This window comes from Penaeus japonicus, unplaced genomic scaffold (genome assembly GCF_977035675.1).
Source record: "Penaeus japonicus unplaced genomic scaffold, GWHDUDI00000001_assembly GWHDUDI00000027, whole genome shotgun sequence".
Classification (NCBI taxonomy): Eukaryota; Metazoa; Arthropoda; class Malacostraca; order Decapoda; family Penaeidae; genus Penaeus; species Penaeus japonicus.
In genome coordinates, this window is record NW_028234429.1 from 9,016,223 (window position 1) to 9,021,222 (window position 5,000).

The 5,000-nt window shown below is 36.1% G+C and overlaps 1 protein-coding gene across 1 annotated transcript in view; it reads left to right on the forward strand.

Annotated features, from left to right (window-relative positions):
- The window catches only part of Chc (clathrin heavy chain), a 40,136-nt gene that overhangs the window by 1,255 nt on the left and 33,881 nt on the right, over positions 1-5,000 (forward strand). The gene's annotated exons all lie outside the window — the stretch shown is intronic.

Below are 5,000 nucleotides of genomic sequence, written 5' to 3' on the forward strand. Positions count from 1 at the left end.
TTAGTTTTGTAGGAATATTTTGGTTATAGCTGGAGTGTGCTTGTGGATTTTGTTGATGTTATATCATTAAGGTTTAGTTTAAGCTTAAAGTGCTATTCTTCTTAAAATGTCATTGCTAACTTGTTAACTTTGGAATTTGTTGTTAATTGTATGGAGATGTTGAGCTTAATCCTGAATATGATATTTTATAGCTGTTATTCAAATAATGATGTAGCTTGCACCTCATCTATACTGATATTTTGTCAGTTTTAACCCATTTGGCTCTTTTATTGAGCCCCCAATTGCCTTTTAAAGATACACTCACACCATGCTTTTGCCACTCTAGCAAAAGGAGTAAGATGAAGCTTGTTAACCCTTTGGTCGTGGTTATAATGAAATGTGTATAGTCATGTGGTTGGTTTGTTGTATGCATGGTGCCATCCGCGTCTACTACCAACTCTGCCTTGGCAGCAAATCATGCCATCTGCTGTCAATGGGTTAACTAGCATTCACAACATTGAATCCTCCCCTTCAGGACAAAATATGTGAACCAGTATTTCATCTGAGCTGATGCCATGCAGGTAGACGGAGTAGATTGCTTTATGTCATGGTTTGGACATAAGTAGGGACATTCGAAAATCGTTTAGCTGTAATAGTGTATTGCAGCATTAGTAAATACCACAAAAGTGGTACCAATGGATTCCAATCTAATAATATATATAGAAACATTGTGGATACATTGTGATTACCTTATACCCCATAAAATAGGCTCCAATAATAGAATATAGAAATTGTGGGATTGTAAATCAATAAATTGCATTGGTGTGCTGTAAATGTGCCCTACTAAGTTAGCCTAAACCTTGTTTTATTTATTTATTTTATTATTATATTTTTTTTTTCAATGCCCTCATTGAAAATGAGAGTACCTGTTAAGAATCAAAGACAATGGGGACATGGACATGGTCCCTGCTCTTTTAATTTTTGTTTCAAGGTGACAATCTTGTTTATTAATCCATTGCAGACAAGGCTACTTTTTTTTGCCCAGTCCCCAAGACAGGCACTAGTTCCACATCTATAGCACCCCAGATGGGTTTTATTTCAGAGCGAGGCAGCTTCACATGACATATCGCAATCTTTCTCACTCTTTCATTCTCTCATTATAAAACTAGAGCCATTTTTTGTTTAAATCATATTTTTGTGTTCTACTGTACTGTAAGACATATATCTCATATGACGGCTCTATCAATGTTGCAGTGGACCATAATTTTAGTATGGAGTTCATATCAGCTCATTATTTTCCTTATACTCAGTGTGATAGAAATATTGCTGTTATATAGGAGGAAAAAAAAACTCTTTTATATTATTTTTATTATTATTCGTATAACCTATAATTAAGATAACATGAAGAGAAGGGGAAGAGGAAGTAAACCTGTGGTTATGGTTGCAAGTGCCATAGCACAACACATCCTTACTGGCAGAGGGGCACGTTATAGACACTGGGCATAGTTTGAGTCGCCTTCCTCTTCCCAGTTCTGCCTGTTTATACTTCATTATCAGTACTTTAGAGGTTGGCAACTTGCTGTGTGTCATCGCTTTCTAAAGATAGTGCTTGCTATAGACCGTGGATGGGTGCCATTCAAGGCTCTCTCTCCTGCTGGTGCTAGGAGAAGGTGGTGCCATCTTTGTTTTGGATTTTAGACTAGACTCATTTTGGCTAATATGGCAATTATATCAATTATGATTGCAGTTGTCATTAACCCATTAGCAGCGGATGGCATGATTTGGTGCAAAGGCAGAGTCGGTGATAGACGCGGATGGCACCATGCCAGACATGTAATTCAGCTATCCTACTGCACAGACCTTTTTTTAATACCGCGACCAATGGGTTAACACTCACTAAATAGAGCTATTACTCATAGTATGACAAAAACACAGTGGTCCGTGCTCCCTCTATGTCAAATATGGCATGCTGACTATTACTATGGACATCATGGTGCCCCTAGCTGTCAGACCATAAACTCTTGCGTCACGTATGTCGTGACACCTATCGGTAGTGGGTTAAGATAGTCTTCATTGCAATAAGAAGTACTTTCTAGTTTGAGAGGTTCTCTATTTCTGCAAACTATACTTAGATGCAAATTTGCTCGGGTGAAGGTTAGCTTCAGTATTATTTTCCCCTTAAACTGTACACCTCTATGCATTTGTGCCAACTACACTAATTCCATAATTTAGTTACAAATTTTTATTTAGCTTGCTCCTATCATTGACATTTAAAGAGAATCAAAAAAATCTGTTTACAATCTTGCCTAGAGTTCAATAATGTTGGATGAATTGTATTTATCTCAAGCTACTTGCACATGCTGTTTAACCCATTGGAGCCGGTTGACGTGATAGCACATATTGTGGTTTTCGCGTGAGACGCCCTGGACGAGCTATGAGGGGAAGCCGCACGCTCGGGTAGTGAGCGGGCAACCCAGGCTTGCGGCTTGTGCGCCCAAGAATCTCGAGGCGTTAGGCTTATGCGTTCGAGAACCCCGGTATTGCGACTGTGCAAAGCGGGAACGGCCCCGGCGTGAATGGGTTAAGTGTATAAGAACAAGATTTTTTTTTTTGGCTTTTTGTAGATGGTCAGATTTTTAACTTTCAATTTCCATACATTTAGGGATGAAAATGATTCAGTTGATCTAGCTATTGTACAGATATTAGCTTTTCAACACCCTTAGAACTGCAAGCCCTCCAGCTCTCACTCCACCCCCTCCCCTCCCCTTTCTTAACTGATTAGTGTTGTACCAGACTGAATTTTGGTCTTTTATACTTCAGGAACTTGCATCAGAAAATATATATTTCACTGTCAAATTTCATAAACCATATTGCTCAGAGAAATTTCTAAGTAGAAAGATTTATCAATAACGTGTGTATTAACCCCTTAACTACGGGCAGTAGAAGACGCTCCCCACGCCGCATCCAGGCTGCCAGTGTGCACCAAATTTTAAACGTCACTATTGAACATGTCAAGTTTTAAACCAAAACCTCAACATAATAATCATGTGTTATATATCAAAATATGCATAGTTAACCTCTTCCCCCATATGCATGTGACTAGTTATTTACATGGGTTGGGAGGAAGATGGAAAGAGTGACCTTGGTGGGAGGCCTCACTCAGATGACAAAAGAAAACGGTTGGAGTAGTATGGTAAACTACTCATAATAAGTTTTATAAGTTTACGTAATGTTCCATAAAAGAATAACAAAATGATTGCTAGCAGGGCGCATAGGTATCAAGGCAAGTAGATTTGGCAAAGAAGACGTCTAAGTCTTGTAGTGAATGGGACTTTATGCCACAAACAAAGGTTAACACGTAGATACAACCTTTTAAACAATTTTGGTAGAAATAACAAAAAATAAATATAAGTAAACACACAGTAATAATAATAACAAAATAATGGTAAGGATTAACTTTACACTATGTATCTTCTAGGAAGATGACTCGCAGCAAACTGTAAACATTGAAACATTGAAGGAAGTTTGCCAAACACATCATTAAGCTTTCCAAAGCATTTCAGGGTCTGAACACTTAGTGAATTAATTGGAGAGTTGCATATTTTTATGTATGGTATAAGGTAGAGAGAAATTATTTGTATATGATATTAAGAGAGTGAGGGAGAGTTTGAAGTTATAATAAGTGTTTGGCAAAATTTAGAAAATTTGACTTTGCAAAACAAAATGTTGATTACCCTCACAAAATAGATGGGCCCACTGTGTATATTGCTTAAACCAGCCAAGGAAAGCAGGTCACATAAAGCATTGAGTGAGCCTAAATATGTTATTAACCCAGTCATGACAGTTGATGTGATATCACATCATCAGAATATTTCCCACCCGATGGATGATGTCCTATCATGTCATTGACTTTCACCTTATATACACGTTGTACATAGTTATGTTTGTATATAAACATTTTTATTGACTTAGTTTTAAAAAATATAAAAACCTTATTGTCACCCTTGTTGTGCCCAGGCATATCTCTGGGTGGGAAACTGAACACACTTACTACATTGCCAGTGGGGGCAGCATTAAGTAAATATATGCCCTGTCATGAGTGGGTTAAAACCAACTTCAAAGGGCTATTTATATTGAACTGTTTAATGAGACAGATTAGTTGCTTTATGGGATGATAATTTGTATAAATGAAAATAAAAGAAATCAAATGGTAATTGTCATGAATAATGTACACACTAAATGTATATTGTACTTTATATTTGTAGAGCAATTGTCCTTTATCTCAATTTGTTTGTTATTGTTTAGATTTGATAAAGATCCTTTACTTGCCACTAGTTATGTGCGTTATTGATGGGAGAACTTTTGTGTAAACTTTTCTTAAAATAATAGTCATCATTATAGTGGTGGTAGATAAATATATCTAGGTCTGTATCTAGAATTACGTCAAGAGTAGACACAAAGTAAAGATGGTTGCTTATAGAAAATGGAATTGATTTAGTTTATCGTATGTGTTCTAAAGATATTTAGCCTTTTTCTTTCTTTCTTTCTTTCTTTCTTTCTTTTGTTTATGTGGTTCAGTAGGTCTTGTGCAGTTTACTGTTAGTGAGAACATTAAATGGTATCATAGCCTTATAGAACAGTTTATAATTATAGTCCCATGCTCTATTCTATTCTATACTGATGGTGATATTTACTGATTTTGAAGCAGAAACAGTTTATTTCTTTATATTTATGGTGGTGTGTATTTGCTATTGTTTTGAATTTACATGATAAACTACTAATCCAACTCGCATCCAAGATTTTACTATTTAGGAATCCATTTAAGGAAGTATAGGGTAAGATAATCAAAAGATTAAACAATTATCTTACATGGAAGGTAATATTTCATCTAACATTAGCAAAGATAGGGGCAGTAGGACCAAATCGTTGGATAATGTTTCATGTTTTAGTTTTTTTATTTCTCCTTTTATTGTAAATTCAGTTTTTCAAAGTACTTTATTCAAAACTGCTACCCCACTTAG